General features: G+C 41.2%; 1 protein-coding gene across 3 annotated transcripts in view; it reads right to left on the bottom strand.

Annotated features, from left to right (window-relative positions):
• Window positions 1-17385, bottom strand: part of LOC107622085 (glycine-rich cell wall structural protein) — a 26200-nt gene that overhangs the window by 1484 nt on the left and 7331 nt on the right. The window lies entirely within an intron of this gene.

Below are 17385 nucleotides of genomic sequence, written 5' to 3'. Positions count from 1 at the left end.
ACTGTTCATAATATTATTTTTATGTAAAAATATTATTATTAAAATATATTATTTGTATCAAATTAAAAAAGTTTAATGTGATTGTTATTTTCATCAGATTGGTTAAAGTTTAGTTTTATTTTATGTAATCAAATATGCTTTAGTTTTAGTTTCTTAAATTTTTTTATTTTTTGCGTTTGGTTCCTTATTTCTCAATATTTTGCTTTTATATAGTCTTTATCTTTCAAATTTTTAGCATGTATAAATAATTAAATACTTTAAAATATATGCATTTAGTCAATAAAATTATTATTGTAAAATATTTTTTTTATGACAGACGTGTTTTTTTTAATATTTTTTTATTTTTCGAAAATATAAACTTTACACCTGATCTAAGGAGTAGGGACTAAAAAAGTAAAAAGTTAATAATAGTAAAAACGAATAATAAAAGTGAAAAAAAAAAAAAACTTTAGAAGCACTGCTAAAGTGAAATTAAAGTAGCCTATGTTGAGGGAGTGAATTTATTGGTCATTTTTCTTAAAAAATGTATCATTTAGATGAACAAATTAAGAAACTAGATTGACATTGTATTGTATCATTGGCAAAGTCTAGATTCCTAAGTTCTCAAGTATTCCGATAGTAACAAGTACCATCGGCATGATAGAAATTTTTTTACAAATTTTAGTTATAACCATTTGCAGCGGTTACTTTTTATAAAATAAATATTAAGTTATTAACCACTTTCACTTCCATTATCATAACATTTTTTAATGTTGTCTAATGATTTTTAAATTTCTGAGATACAATTTTTACTCATCTTTTTTATTTTACAATAATAGATTCGAATCAATTCAATTTTCTTTCAATTATACTTGAAGTTTTTCTTAAAATTCAACAAAAATGCTAACGTGCATATCAATAATCACTTAATCAGCTAATAAATTACCTACTATTATTTAAATATAAATACATATATTATTTAATTTATTTTTAATAAATATTATATATATTTTAACATATATATTAATAACTATTTTGATAATTAATTTTTAATGTATACGTAACATAGTTATTATAATACATGCTCAAGTTTTGAAATCTCAAAATCTAAATCTAAATTTTTCGATGCCAAATGCCTTTTGTTACGATGGGTAACCGGAGATTGTTGGGCTGGACTCGCTAGGTTGGCCCAATCGTCTGAGGAAGGAAGCCTTCGAGTTGGTCTGCGCTTTGGGGGCCTCCGTCCGACTTGTGAGTATGAGTGAATGGGGGGTGGTACCTGCAAAGACACTCCGATGCCTAAGTCAGCATGAGGTTAAGCAGGTTTAGAACGTATTGGAACTTAGTGATACCTGAGGGGTGTCAGTGTATTTATAGTGGTGAACCAATAACCACCGTTGAAGTAGTGCCACCTTTTTAGGGTGGTAACCGTCCCTTTATCTTAGGGAGGTTAAGATATGACCCCTGGAAGTGGTTAGAGAGATTCTAGGGGCAGTTACTCATTTAAACGAGTGTTTATCTGCCAGCTAACTCCCGTCTCCGATTTCTTTAGGGTAAGTCGTGGTAAGAGCCGACTTCATAGGAGGAAGGTCGGCGCAATGTGAGGCTCAACCTTTCGGATTGGGCCTTTTATTTGGACCTGGGCCTTATCATTAGGTCAGGGTATGAACAGTGCCCCTACTCGAGCCCGATTTCTTTTAGGATTTGGGTTCGAGTATTCTACTCGGGACCGTAGCCGACTTGTTGGAGGACCGACGTGATGGTTGGAAACCGACGTGACTTTTCGTGACTTTTGACTTTCACAGTTACGTCTAATCAAGCGTCGCGTCCGTTAGAGGTTTGCGTAGGGATTGATTACCTTGGTAACGGTGCACCCATTAATGACTGTCCCATTTTTACCATTAAGCCCCTAACGTGTTTATAAATACTTTTCCTCTCTTTCGTTATTTCGTTTCTGCGATTTTTCAAATTTCCTCCTCATCCGTTCGTGCAGCGTTCTTGCGTTTGAAGGCTTTCATTTCCTCCAACCTTATTTTCAGATAAAGGTTAGGTTTTTCTTCTTCTCCTTTTGCAACATGCTTTCTGTTTGCATGCTTTTATATTTTAGATGGATAGGTTGATTTGTAGGCTTCTGTTTGATTCCGTACTTTCCCCTTAGAGACCATGTTTTTTATTTTCTTTTCTTTTTCCTTTGTAGGTTTTTCTCACTTTTTTAGAAAAAGAAATGACTTCCGTAGATATTCTTGCTCAGTGGGTTGATGTCACAGTCTTAGGGGAGGAACCCTTGGTCGATACCGAGTTTATCACCCATCTTCATACTCGTCACAGAATTTGTACCTCTGAAGAGGATGAGCCGAAGTATGAGTTGGTGGTCCCGGGTCCGGAAGACCGGGTTTGCTTCGGGAGGGCCACTGAGGCGGCCCCTCATTTCTTCTTCATGTATGAGAGCATGGTCACCCGTTTGGGTGTTTTTCTTCCATTTTCAGATTTTGAAATGTCTGTGTTACGTCACTGCCGAGTTGCTCCTACTCAACTTCACCCCAACTCTTGGGGTTTTTTGAAAATTTATCAGTTTATCAGCCAGGCCTTGGAGTTCCCGACTTCTCTGAGGATTTTCTTCTATCTTTTCCATATGACCAAGCCCTTCAGTGGGCAAAATAATAAGCAACAGTGGGTGTCTTTCCGAGCCATACAAGGTCGGAGAGTCTTCACCCTTTTTGACGAGTCCTTCCATGACTTCAAAAACTATTTTTTCAAAGTTCAAGCCGTAGAGGGTCACCACCCCTTTTTTTTGGATGAGAATTCTTCTCCTCGCTTTCCTTTATACTGGTTAGAGGCCTCCCCCTATGAGAAATATAGCTTGGAAGATCTGGATGAGGTGGAGGCAGCCATTGTGGGGTTCCTCCGAGAAGTATGGGGGAGGGCCCCATATCTGGATACCAAGAAATTTCTCCAGGGGTCTCCGACCTTTATCCAGACATAACTAGGTAGCTTTTATATATCTATTTGATTTTCGACTTGTCTGACTTGTTTTTCCGACTTGTCTGATCTTTTGGCTACTAATTGTTTTTACAGGGATGGCGAAGAAAAATTCAAGTGAGTCTTACCAGAGGGTCCAGGAGGCCAAGGCAAGGTCTCGTGCCAGGACTGGTGGTGCCAAGGCGATTATCCCTCCTCCTCCCCCTCCCCCCCGGAATTTGGGGACTCCTTCTCAACCCATCGTGATCTCTTCGTCGGCCTCTTCTCAGCCGCCCCCTTCCCCCCGACCTTCTTTTGAGCCAGAGAAGGAAAAACGCAAGGTTTTGGAGTCTGGCTCCTCTTTTGAAGGTGAGGCTAAAGCGGATGCTCCTGCATTCATCCGAAAATACATCTACCCCCATATCCGCATAGGTATGGATGATGTTTCTATTCGGAACCACCTTACTGCTCTGGCTGAGGAGAGTATCAGGGCGGCAGGGGTGTGCACAAAGTTTCTTGATATGTTCGAGAAGACTCCTCTCAGCTCTCTGGGTTCAACCTCGAAGGTTGACGAGCTAGAGGAGAGGCTTCTCATATATCAGAATTCTGAGAAGGAGTTGAAGGAGGAGGTCGCCAAGTTGAAGGAGGAGAGAGATAGTCTTCGGGAGAAGGGGAACAAGTTACAAGCCCAATGTAACATGGAGGAGGGCTTGAGAAAGAAGGCGCAGGAGAGTTATCAGAGTTTGTTCGAGGACCTTGTGGCTGTAAGGAAAGATCTGTTGAATTCTCGAACTGCCTACGCCGAGTTGGAGGACTCTATTGCTGATGGTGCCGAGAAGGCTTGGAGGATCTTTAAGGAGTAGGTCGGGGTTCTTGCCCCCGACCTTGATCTTTCTCCTTTAGATCCTGACAAAGTCGTCATTGATGGTGCCATAGTTTATCCTCCTGCCTCTCCTAAGCCTGTCACCGATTCCGACTTGAAAACTCGGGGGCAGAGGATAATTGAGTCCCCTCCTCGTCCGAAGGATGCTCCAAGTTCCTCAAAGCCTCATGGAATCTCTTCTCCTTCTCCCATGGATGCCTCTCTTCCTGGTCCTGATGGTGCTCCGACTGCTCTTCCTGACTTTGGTGGTGATCCGTCTACTCCTCTTTAAACATTTATTGGCTATATGGGGCCCGGCCTGTGGGTCTCCCCTTTTTTAAACTCTTTATTTGTTGTTTGTGGTGTTGGTGATTGAACATTTTTCTCTGGCCTTTTAAGGCCGTAAACAAAACATCTTTTAGAAATACCCTTTTTGGATAAGGATTTTAAGTTAACAAAAGAAATACCCTTTTTTGGATAAGGGTTTAAGTTACCTTTTGCTTGCATGCTTTTCTGACTTTAGTTTTTTGGAAAACCCCTTTTGATCTTCTTTAAAAACCTTTTTCTTGGCTGTCTGTCCTTTTGAGTTCCTTTTTCTCTAAGGACTTAGGACAGTCTTTAACTTTGACATTTTTGGTAGGTTTTTCAATCTCTTTTTGGTATTCCTTATACTCAATTTCGGAGTTTATTGAGTTCCTATGACTTAGGTTACTTTTGTGATGCGTTTTCTTTGCTGCTCGGTTCTTCATTTCGACTTATGAGTCTGAATGTTTCCGAGTTCTTCGCGATCAACTTTTATAACCTCTTTACACCGACTTGTACCTCGTCGTTTTATCCTGACGACCATCTAGGTCGGTTCATGGGATTTTCACGTTTTGTCGAGCTTAAGTCGGCGCGTTTCGTAGAAAGAAAGAGAAAACAAGAAGGAATTTATAAGAGATATTGTAAAAAAAAAAGATCTTTATTTATTGGGGAGGTACCTTACTGCTACTAAGGGTTTTTGACAGCCTATTTCCCTTAGCCTCTACTATGATGCCTCGTTAAAAACCCTTCTCCAGAAAAAATCCTTTGATTTCGGGAAAAAATCGTGAAGTTGGGAAAAGAGTACATCAGGGAGTAGAGTTCACTTTTAACTATAGTACTTTTTCATGTTACAAGCATGCCACGATCTTGGTAACTCGGTGCCGCTTAGGTTGGTCACCTTATAATAACCTTTTCCTAAGACCTCGCTAATTTTGTAGGGTCCCTTCCAATTGGCAGCGAGCTTTCCTTCCCCCGATTTATTGACTCCAATGTTGTTTCTGATCAAGATCAAGTCGTTTGGGGCAAAGCTCCTTCGAATGACTTTTTTGTTGTACCTTGTAGTCATCCTTTGCTTCAGCGCTGCTTCTCTTATCTGGGCTTGTTCTCGGACTTCGGGGAGCAAATCGAGCTCCTCTTTGTGCCCCTGTACATTCCCAATCTCATCATGGAGAATCACCCTTGGGCTTTGCTTATTGATTTCTACTGGTATCATGGCTTTTACGCTGTAAACTAGTCGGAAGGGTGTTTCCCCCGTAGCAGATTGCGGCGTCGTCCGATAAGCCCACAACACTTGTGGGAGCTCTTCTGTCCAGGCCCCCTTTGCTTCTTGAAGTCTCTTCTTCAGCCCTGCCAGTATGACCTTGTTGGCTGCCTCGACTTGTCCATTAGCTTGTGGATGTTCCACCGAGGTGAACTGGTGTTTTATTTTCATACTGGCCACCAGGCTTCTGAAGGCAGAGTCGGTGAACTGGGTTCCATTGTCTGTAGTGATGGAATAAGGTATTCCATACCTTGTGATGATATTTTTGTAGAGGAACCTCCAACTTCTTTGAGCTGTGATGGTAGCCAGTGGTTCTGCTTCTATCCACTTTGCGAAGTAGTCTATCCCCACGATCAAGTATTTGACTTGTCCTGGCACCTAGGGAAAAGGACCTAACAAATCCATTCCCCATTTTGCGAAGGGCCATGGAGAAGTTATACTGATGAGCTCCTCGGGGGGAGCCACGTGGAAATTTGTATGCATTTGGCATGGTTGACATTTTTTCATAAATTCTATGACATCTTTTTGCAAGGTCGGCTAGTAAAATTCAGCTCGGATTACTTTCCTGGCTAGTGACCTGGCTCCGAGATGATTTCCATAGATCCCATTATGAACTTCCTCTAGTACCTCGGTGGTTCTCGAGGTCGGTACACACTTCAACAATGGTGTTGATATTCCCCTTTTATAGAGGATATTTTTCACCAGAGTGTAATGTTGTGCCTCCCTCCGGATTTTCTTAGCCTCTTTTTCCTCCTTGGGGAGGATGTCGAATTTCAGGCATTCGACCAAGGGGTTCATCCATCCGAGGTTTAATTCGGTTACCTCAAGGACCACTTGCTTTTCCTCTGTCTTTACCACGGAAGATTCCTGGAGAGTTTCCTGGATCAGGCTTCTATTATTCCCTCCTGGCTTGGTACTTGCTAACTTGGAGAGGGCGTCTGCTCTGCTATTGAGATCCCGAGTTATGTGTTTAACCTCGGTTTCCGCAAAGCGCCCGAGGTACTCCAAAGTTTTTTCCAAGTATCTCTTCATATTTGGATCTTTTGCCTGATACTCTCCATTTATCTGGGAGGTCACCACTTGGGAGTCGCTATATATCATCACTTTTGTTGCACCGACTTCTTCTGTCAGCTTCAATCCAGCAATCAGGGCTTCATATTCTGCCTGATTATTTGAAGCTGAGAATTCAAACTTGAGGGATACCTCTATTTGAGTTCCCCTTTCATCTACTAGTATTATGCCTGCCCCGCTTCCTGTTTTGTTTGAGGATCCATCTACATAGAGTTCCCATGCAGTTGGCCTTTCCTCTTGGTCTCCTGCGTACTCAGCTATGAAGTCGGTGAGGCATTGAGCTTTGATTGCTGTTCGAGTTTCATATTTCAAGTCGAACTCGGAGAGCTCTATTGCCCATTGAACCATTCTCCCTGCAACATCCGTCTTTTGGAGGATTTGCTTCATGGGTTGGTTCGTGCGGACTCTCATTGTATGAGCTTGAAAGTAAGGTCGTAGCCTTCGCGAGGCTATTACTAAGGAGTAGGCAAACTTCTCTAGTTTGTGATACTTTAGTTTGGGGCCCTGTAGAACTTTGCTGATGAAGTAAACTGGATGCTGCCCGGCCTCGTCCTCCCTTATCAGAGCTGATGCAACAACTTTGTCTGCTACGAACAAATAGAGGACGAGATCTTCCCCGACTAGAGGTCGGGTTAGGATTGGTGGTTGACTCAAGAATCTTTTGAACTCCTGGAATGCTCTTTCGCATTCTGGAGTCCATTCAAACTGGCATCCCTTTTTTAGTAAGGAAAACAGTGGAAGGAATTTGAGTGCTGATCCTGCCAAGAACCTGGAGAAGGCTGCGAGTTGGCCATTCAATTGTTGAACCTCTCTTAAGCACGTCGGGCTCTTCATTTCCAGGATAGCTTTACACTTATCGGGATTTGCTTCAATCCCTCTCTGTGTTAGCATGAAACTCAGGAATTTTCCAGCTTCTACCACGAAGGCACACTTTGCGGGATTTAGTCTCATTCCGTGTAACCTTATGGTGTCGAAGACTTGCGAGAGGTCTGACAAGAGGTTGGCTTCATCCTTGGTTTTTACCAGCATGTCGTCGACGTCGACTTCCATTAAGCTCCCAAGGTGAGAAGCGAACACCTTATTCATCAGCCTCTGATATGTGGCCCCTGCATTTTTCAATCCAAATGGCATGACCACGTAGCAAAAATTAGCTCTGGGCGTGATGAATGATGTCTTCTCCTGGTCTGGCTCATACATCGGGATTTGGTTATATCCCAAGTAGGCATCCATGAACGACAAGTATTGATATCCCGAGCTAGAGTCTACTAGGGTATCAATACTTGGGAGTGGTTAAGGGTCCTTGGGACATGGCTTATTTAAGTCGGTGTAGTCGACACACATTCTCTATTTGCCATTTTGCTTTTTGACTAGTACTACATTGGCTAGCCATGTTGGATACTTGACTTCTCTGATGAAACCGGCTTCTAAGAGTGCCCGTACTTGTTCTTCTACCACTAGGGCTCGTTCCGGGCCGAGCTTGCGTCTTCTTTGTTGTACAGGTCGGGATCCTGGGTATACTGAGAGCTTGTGGGACATGAGATCGGGGTCTATCCCGGGTATGTCGGAGGCCTTCCAGGCAAAGAGGTCGGAATTGTCTCTTAGGAGCTTAGTCAACCCTTGTTTTAGGGTTTCCCCTAGGTTGGCTCCTATGTTGGTATTTTTTCCTTCCTCTTGGCCGACCTGTATTTCTTCGGTTTTTCCTCCCGGCTGTGGTCGCAGCTCTTCTCTGGCCCTTGCACCGCCGAGCTCTATGGTGTGAACTTCTTTGCCTTTTCCCCTCAAGTTCAGGCTTTCATTGTAGCATTTCCTTGTCAATTTCTGATCTTCCCTCACCGTTGCTATTCCCGCTGAGGTCGGGAATTTCATGCAAAGGTGGGGAGTGGACACCACCGCTCCGAGTCGATTAAGGGTAGCTCTGCCAATTAAAGCATTATATGCTGACCCTACGTCGATGACTATGAAGTCTACACTCAGAGTCTTGGATTTTTCCCCTTTTCCGAAAGTGGTATGGAGGGGTAGAAATCCCAGTGGTCTTATTGGCGTGTCGCCTAGTCCGTACAAGGTGTCGGGGTAGGCTCTTAGTTCTTTCTCCTCTAACCCTAGTTTGTCAAAAGCGGGCTTGAAAAGGATGTCCGCTGAGCTTCCTTGATCTACTAGGGTTCTGTGGAGATGAGCATTTGCTAGGATCATGGTTATTACCACTGGATCATCGTGTCCAGGGATTACTCCTTGCCCATCCTCCTTTGTGAATGATACGGTCGGAAGGTCGGGTGACTCGCTTCCGATTTGATAAACTCGCTTGAGGTGCCTTTTGCGAGAGGACTTGGTGAGTCCCCCTCCGGCAAACCCTCCTGAGATCATATGGATATGTCTCTCCGGAGTCTGCGATGGTGGGTCTCTTCTATCCACATCGTCTCGCTTTCTCTTCCCATGACCGTCCGACCTTTCCATGAGATATCTGTCAAGCCGGCTTTCTCTAGCCAGCTTTTCTATCACATTTTTAAGGTCGTAACAGTCATTTGTCGAGTGACCATATATTTTGTGGTACTCACAGTAGTCGCTGCGACTCCCCCCTTTTTTATTTTTAATGGGCCTGGGAGGTGGCAACCTTTCAGTATTGCAAATCTCTCTGTATACATCCACTATAGAAACCTTTAGATGAGTATAAGAGTGATATTTCCTTGGTCTATCGAGACCGAGTTCTTCCTTCTTCTTGGGCTCCCTCTCCCTCTCTTTTGTTGAAGGAAGATGCCCAGGTCGCCAACTCGAATCTCTCAGTCTAGCATTCTCCTCCATGTTGATGTACTTTTCGGCTCTTTTCTATACGTCACTTAAGGAGGTGGGGTGCCTTTTTGATATGGACTGTGAGAAGGGACCTTCTCTAAGCCCATTGACTAACCCCATAATGACTGCCTCGGTGGGCAGGTCTTGGATTTCTATACATGCTTTGTTGAACCTTTCCATGTAGGTTCGTAAGGATTCTCCGACCTCATGCTTTATTCCCAGGAGGCTTGGCGTATGTTTTACTTTGTCCTTCTGAATAGAGAACCTCATCAAGAACTTCCTTGAGAGGTCTTCAAAACTGGTGACTGACCTCAGGGGGAGGCTGTCGAACCACTTCATCGCTGCTTTCGACAGGATAGTCGGGAAAGCTTTGCATCGCGTGGCGTCAAAAGCATCAGCCAGGTACATCCGACTTTTGAAATTACTTAAGTGATGCTTCGGATCTGTGATTCCGTCGTAGAGGTCCATATCGGGGCTTTTGAAGTTCCTCGGAACTTTTGCCCTCATTATGTCCTCGCTGAAGGGGTCCTCCCCTCCTGGGGGCGACTCCTCTCGATCGTCGCAGGAGCTCCAACTTTTGAGGGAGGATTTCAACTTCAAGAGTTTTCTTTCTAACTCTTTTCGTCATTCCATCTCCTCTCTTAGGTTCTTTTCCGTTTCCCTTTGTCGCTCCCGTTCCTGCTCCAGTTGTTCCAGGCGGCTTTGGTGGAGATGAACTAATCCCATAAGTTCAGTTGCATGGGACGGTCCATCTTTTTCCGATTCGCGCCCTTCTGAGGAATTCACCTTCAGATTTTTGACTCCAGAGGTACCCTCTCTATGCTGGTCGTTGGTTCCCTGATGGAGGGCTAGGTCTGCGTCATTATTTCTGGTATCCAGATTCTCTTGTTTGGAATCTGTCTCCACATGACCCTCTTCAGGGGATCTGTCCGCCATCACTGGTTGATCTCTCGAGTTCCCCAGTAACGGCGCCAATGTTACGATGGGTAACCGGAGATTGTTGGGCTGGACTTGCTAGGTTGGCCCAATCGTCTGAGGAAGGAAGCCTTCGAGTTGGTCTGCGCTTTGTGGGCCTCCGTCCGACTTGTGAGTATGAGTGAATGGGGGGTGGTACCTGCAAAGACACTCCGATGCCTAAGTTAGCATGAGGTTAAGCAGGTTTAGAATGTATTGGAACTTAGTGATACCTGAGGGGTGTCAGTGTATTTATAGTGGTGAACCAATAACCACCGTTGAAGTAGTGCCACCTTTTTAGGGTGGTAACCGTCCCTTTATCTTAGGGAGGTTAAGATATGATCCCTGGAAGTGGTTAGAGAAATTCTAGGGGCAGTTACTCATTTAAACGAGTGTTTATCTGCCAGCTAACTCCCGTCCCCGACTTCTTTAGGGTAAGTCGTGGTAAGAGCCGACTTCATAGGAGGAAGGTCGGCGCAATGTGAGGCTCAACCTTTCAGATTGGGTCTTTTATTTGGACCTGGGCCTTATCATTGGGTCAGGATATGAACACCTTTTAAATTCCAACCTCTCCTTCCCTAACATGAATAGTAGAACTTTGTTTTAATAATAATAAAAAAGTTTCAAATTAGAAACTAACGGGTTTTTGATAAATTATTCTCGAAAAGTAAAAATTTTATCAAATCAAATTTTAATCAAATCTAAGGCAACCAAAATAAAATAAACACAAGTATATAACATAATTGTGCATTATTATGATGTAATTGTACTCTCCTATCTTGTCTCCATGTTCCTTTCTTTCTATTCTATCTTCTTTCTATTGAATTATAAAAACTATGCTCAAAATATGAATTATTTTTTAAGTTAGTGGAATGAAATATATCTAAAAGTTAGATTATGATATCCTATTCTTATTTGGCTGTATGACTCATCTCCTTTTCTTTCCATTTTAGATACAATTGAGGATTTAGATCCTACATTTTATCCCTACATCTATAATAGATTCTAGATATTATACATCATTTTTTTTTGTGAGTCTCCACTAGTTATGGTTTTTTTTTCACAATATTATTTAATTCGATATAATCAGTTATGAATCAAAGTTTCTAATAATTTGTTGTTAGCCAATATCCAATGAATTACAATATAAATAAAATGATATTCGATAAGTTAACTACCAAATTATTTAGCGACTTAAGGATGGTTGAAATTTCAATCTTTAACAATTCATATCTTTTTTCTTCATCTTTTAACTCCTCTTAAGAGTTATCCCAATTGAATGCAGAGATGTCTTTGAATTGTATCCATGTAAGTCAAATGTTGAGTAATAACAAAGATCTTTGCCCTTAGTAAATATAAATATATATAGATACACCAATTTGAATTTAGTGTCCCATTAAATTTAAATTTGACATAATATTATGACAGATGAGATGTACTCAAATAGTAGTATTTACAAACTCATTTATTTCATTTAAGCCAAAACATAATAGACAAGAAATTAAATATATTATTATATTATTCATTTAGTAATAATAAGTACAATGAGAGAATTTCACTTCTACAATACTATTCTTCTATAATAATATATTATAAGTACTGCTAGAGAGCTAATAGTCTAAGTGTACAATGTGTATAATGGGCTAAATTTTTGGTCTATGAAAAAAATAAAATATTACTCATACTATCCAGAATAACCATATACCAGGGATAATAAACATCTCATGTCATAAAATTACTCATCCTAAAAGCTTAAGCTGATTTTGGAATTCACCAAGAATCAAACTCTTGATTTTGGGTTCACCAAAAATCGAACTCTTGACTTTTCGGATCTAGAACTCTAATACCATATCGTGAAACCACTCATCCCAAAAGCATAATCTGATAGGACAATGTAATACTAATGGTCATATCTCTAATACTTCCTAAACCTCCATTATACATATTGTACGTTTAGGCCATTAGTTCCCTATACTTATTCATATATTATTATATTATTCTGCATGCGTTGAAGGCTTGAAGCTGAGTTTTATTGTTCCTATTACGTACATAATTATTAATAAATAACATAACCCAGCAACACTTGTAGCATATATAAACCTTAATGTTATTAATTAGTTATAAGGTTCATTGACATCAAGATCAGGACAAAAGAGTTGTTGATGATCATCATCATGATATTGAGTATAATGATGATGAAGGCCTCATTTAACCCAATACCTATGGCTGAAATGAGATATTCAACCACAGTAACTATAACGACAACGAATATTCATTAGCAACTGTCCCAGGTGCGACTCATCGCCTAAAAAACAAATAAATGAATCATAAATAATATACTGAAGTCATGGACAAAATAATTTGATTATGGGATTAAAATTGGTGTTTGAGTTTAAAATGGGTGCAGTATGTGTATTTGTAGATTGGTGATGTCAGAAGATACTTTCAACACGTGGGGTACGTGTTACTACAACATATGGGGGGCGTGCTGAGTCAGCACATGGGTGGGTGTAAATGCCACGTGGCAAAGTCTGATTGTATGAGACTACAACGCATGGGGGACGTGCTGAGCCAGCATGGGGGCGTGTTACACGTGTCGAAGGCTCATGGGCAAAATAATTTGATTATGGGATTAAAATTGGTGTTTGAGTTTAAAATGGGTGCAGTATGTGTATTTGTAGATTGGTGATGTCAGAAGATACTTTCAACACGTGGGGGTACGTGTTACTACAACATATGGGGGGCGTGTTGAGTCAGCACATGGGTGGGCGTGAATGCCACGTGGCAAAGTCTGATTGTATGAGACTACAACGCATGGGGGACGTGCTGAGCCAGCATGGGGGCGTGCTACACGTGTCGAAGGCTGGTTGGTTGGTGATCGCAACATGGGGGTGGGCGTGCTGAGTACTTCATCTATATAAGGCAAAGTCCGGAACTATTTTCATTGTGAGGAAGAGTGTTCTTTGAGTGTATTGCTAGTGTAATGGAGGGTGCCGCAAACATGCATGATAGTATATCGCAATAGTGAGATTATACGAAATACTCATGAGGGAGTGAGGTTTGTGTGTCAGAATTCGTTTTCGTTTGTGGTTCCATGCACCATGTCGTTTATGGAGCTTTAAAACGGTCTCTGTCAAAGTATGGAGAACAGTATATTGAGGAAAGTGAGCAGTATATTGTACCGAAATCCGGTTATAGTCTTTGGTGGTCTAATACTGTTTGATATCATGCCGATCACTGATGAGGAGAGTATGCAAAATATGTTCCAGATTCACCGGCAAACTCAATTGCGACAGCCACAGATTGAGCTGTATGTTGAGTTTGAAGACGTAGAGGCAGATGAAATTCAAAATGATTTAGATATAGAGGATGATAGAGATGCAGTGTACAAAGGAATGAACAGTGACAGCGAAGAGGACTTCGAAGCCACTTATGAAGCTGGCGATGAAGACGAGGATGGTGATGTGGGAGTCGAAGCAGAAGTGGAGAATGTGGTGGTTCACCCCGCAGTCAGTCAACCGATGAACGTCCCACCTTTTATGCGTAATTTGGATCTTGACGCGATGAATGCACCGGAATTTTTGGAATATGCAAATATAGGTACGTGATGAGTGAATAATATGTTTTTGTAAATTTATATTTCGGATGGATCAATGAATGATGATTTCTGCTTTTTATAGGTGTTGCTGATCCTGAGGACGGAGAGTTCAGGATAGGAATGGAGTATAGTTCTAGAAAGTCTGTCGTTGCAGCAATCAGAAGTTACACTATCTCTAGAGGAGTCGACTACAATGTTTACGAGTCCGAACCATTGATGTTCTATGCAAAATGCAAGACGTATGGGCGTGGGTGTGACTGGCTTATCCGAGCCAGTTTGATACCAAAAAAAGGTTGTTGGGAGATACGGAGATACAACGGCAGGCACACATGCACCATGGGAACGATTTTACAGGATCATTCCAAGTTAGACTCGGACACAGTTGCGGAGGCTATAATGCCATTGGTTGAGAGTGACCCGTCTATCAAGGTCAAATCTATAATTGCAGAAGTCCAGTCAAGGTTTAACTACACCATCAGTTACCGAAAGGCTTGGTTGGCAAAGCAGAAGTCCATAGCCAAAGTTTTCGGTGGTTGGGAGGATTCTTATCAAGCTTTGCCATGGTGGCTCTCGGTCATGACTCAGAAGATGCCTGCCTCAATAGTCCAAATAGAAACACGACCACTGTACAATGGGACTGAGGAGGCGGATGGTGTCAAAATACTTCACCGCGTATTTTGGAGTTTCAATCCATGCATTAGAGCGTTCAAGCATTGCAAGCCTCTAGTTCAAGTTGACGGCACACATCTGTACAAAAAATACAAATGTACACTTCTAGTTGCTGTTGCACAAGATGGGAACCAGAACATTGTGCCTATCGTCTTTGCCCTGGTGGAGGGCGAGACAGCTGATGCGTGACACTTCTTTCTAAGAAATCTACGAAGGCATGTTGTTAGAAAAGACAGTGTCGGTATGATCTCAGATCGACATGAGTCAATCCGGGCAGCAGTAAATCGTTCCAGTGGTGATTGGCAACCTCCGAGAGCATGGTGGATGTTTTGTATAAGGCACATCGGTAGCAACTTCTTAAGGGCATTCAAAGTTCCGCACTTGCAAAAACTTGTTGTCAACATATTGCCGAGACTCACGAATGCAAGCGTGCTGGATTTAATTACTCTATATTTGTCCTGGATGTGGCTGTGGATGCTGAGGAACGTGCTCTGACAATCTCAGTAGATGTACGTACAAACTCACGTACCAATCCCGGTGCTCTATCGACGGTCTAAAGTCCCAAGTCGGAAGGGGGTGTAGATCCCATAACCGAGTGTTACGGCGGTTGTTCCATTCCTCTATCTATCTCCCATGTAAAACTGTCCAGTCATAAAGCTGCACTCCGCGAAGAGTGATGCAATGCTCTCTTAGTGGAATTTTTCTTGCTACTGCCGGGGGCTGTGCATAGCCAAACTGGCACATCACTCGATTCGCAGGGTGCCATTCGACACACTCGAATGACAATAACGGAGCAACGATGTGACATACCTCAAGATGTCCATGTAACTCATCGGGTATGATCAACCCTTCGTACGGCCGCCACACAAACTGCCAGATAATATTAGAATATTAATGTTTGGATACGATAATTTTAGTGTTTAGATACGATAATCACATGACCCTTAAATATTTACCTCGTCCATGTTGTCTATCTCCTTCCTAAATACCTCTATGGTCTTCGATAACCAAGCTTTGCTCCGATACGAATGACTCCACCTGAAACACGATTCATCGAAAAAATTAAAAAACATATTACGTCAATCAAATATGCATTCTCAATATAATGTATGACTAAAATAGGAATTGTTACCTCATGGCAACTGGCATCTCAGCTGGTGGAAGGGACTGTCTGGGTACAGGCGTAATACACGGCAGTCGCTCCCATGCCCAAACAAACAACAAATTAAGAGGGACATCCATCTCCTTAGTATCATACCGTGATGCACGACATAGTACTCTGTAAAGATGTGCGAGACATGCTGACCCCAACTATAAGTATGGATCCGCTCGAAATCGTGAAGAAATGGTAGATACTTCGCATGGCATATGCGGTCGACTTATCCGTGAATAGGGTTGAACCCAACAAACAAAATATCTGGCATCTGACATATCTTTTAATAGACTCCTTGGTATCCAATGGCTCTGCGTCTCTGATAGTCCGAACACAACCCAACTTAATATAAGATTTCGAAGAACTACTGAGAGCCGGTTGGTGACCGAATATCGCGATGCTCTGACTCTGTACGAAGTCGCTACTACTATCTGTCCATCCACTCACAGGCTCTCCATCAATGGGTAAGCCAAATATATGAGCGACATCTTCCAGTGTCACAGTAACCTCACCCACCGGCAATACAAACGAATGAGTTTCTGGCCTCCACCTTTCTACCAAAGCAGCTAATAAGGGGTAAAATCCTCTTATCAACCCAATTCTAGAAACGTGATAGAATCCCATTGAGCGTAAATAATTTTCAACCATCGGATTCCACGTCATCGGCGGATCCAGTTTACGAACCATCAAATTCCTGTTTGGCTGGTTCAACAAAAATATATTTATTCACTAAATATTAGTTTAAATAAATAAAAATTATTAAAAAAATATTTATAATTATAATTTATATCAATATAAAATATTGTTATTTCTATTTATTTATAAAACAAATTTACTTATTTAAATATTATACATAAATATAATTAGTACAAATAATATTTATTTTCGAAAATACATAAATTTCAATAATAAGAATAATTACGTACCATTTTTAAACACTACAAATTAATAATTTTTTTTATATAAATTTTTTTTCAAACAACTCTAACTCTAACACTCTTCTTCAACCTCTCAACTACTTCTATCACGATCAACTTGTGAAGTATTTAACAACACAAAAAATATTTATCTTCACTCTCTCAACTTCTCCTCTCACAATGAACATATGAAGCATTCATGCATGAGAAATAGTTCAGGAGCTCAATTTATAGAGGAGCTTTGAACATTGCTGATTATCGGAGTGGGGGCTGTCTCCTGTATGCAGACCACCTTCAACATGCCCCCTCCGTGTTGCTCCATGCGCCTTGGAAAGGAGCGAAGACTCTGCTGGACTGGCAAGATTCAAAGGCACGCCCCTGGTGTAGGTAGGGCTCTACCACACGTCTCTCCAATCCACTTCACCACGTCCACATGAGTGTTTTCATTGTCTGACACACTTTTGAGACACTGTCAACATGCCTCCCACCGTGTTTAAACTGAATTCCAGCACTGAAAAATATACCTATATTTTCAATATTTGGCCAATACACCACCGTAATTTTCATAAAGAAAATAATTTCTGGAAGTCATGTTTATATAATTTATTAACATGTTTATTGTAGATATCAGTGTAATTTTTAATTAATGATCTAAACTATTATAAATTAAAAGAGAATTTTATTTGAAAAATAAAATAAAACTAGAATTTGTTTTCATAATTTAATAATTCAAGAAAACTAACAAAAAATTGATTAAACTAGATATTAACTAAGATTCCCATAATATTAGTAAAAAATCAAAGAAGTGTTTACAATAATATGTTAGCGGATGGTTAACATATTTTATATATTGAATTATATATATTATTGTACCGT

Source organism: Arachis ipaensis, chromosome B10 (genome assembly GCF_000816755.2).
Source record: "Arachis ipaensis cultivar K30076 chromosome B10, Araip1.1, whole genome shotgun sequence".
Classification (NCBI taxonomy): domain Eukaryota; kingdom Viridiplantae; phylum Streptophyta; class Magnoliopsida; order Fabales; family Fabaceae; genus Arachis; species Arachis ipaensis.
The sequence above is the reverse complement of the archived record's forward strand: the minus strand, read 5'-3'. Positions and strand labels throughout refer to the sequence as shown.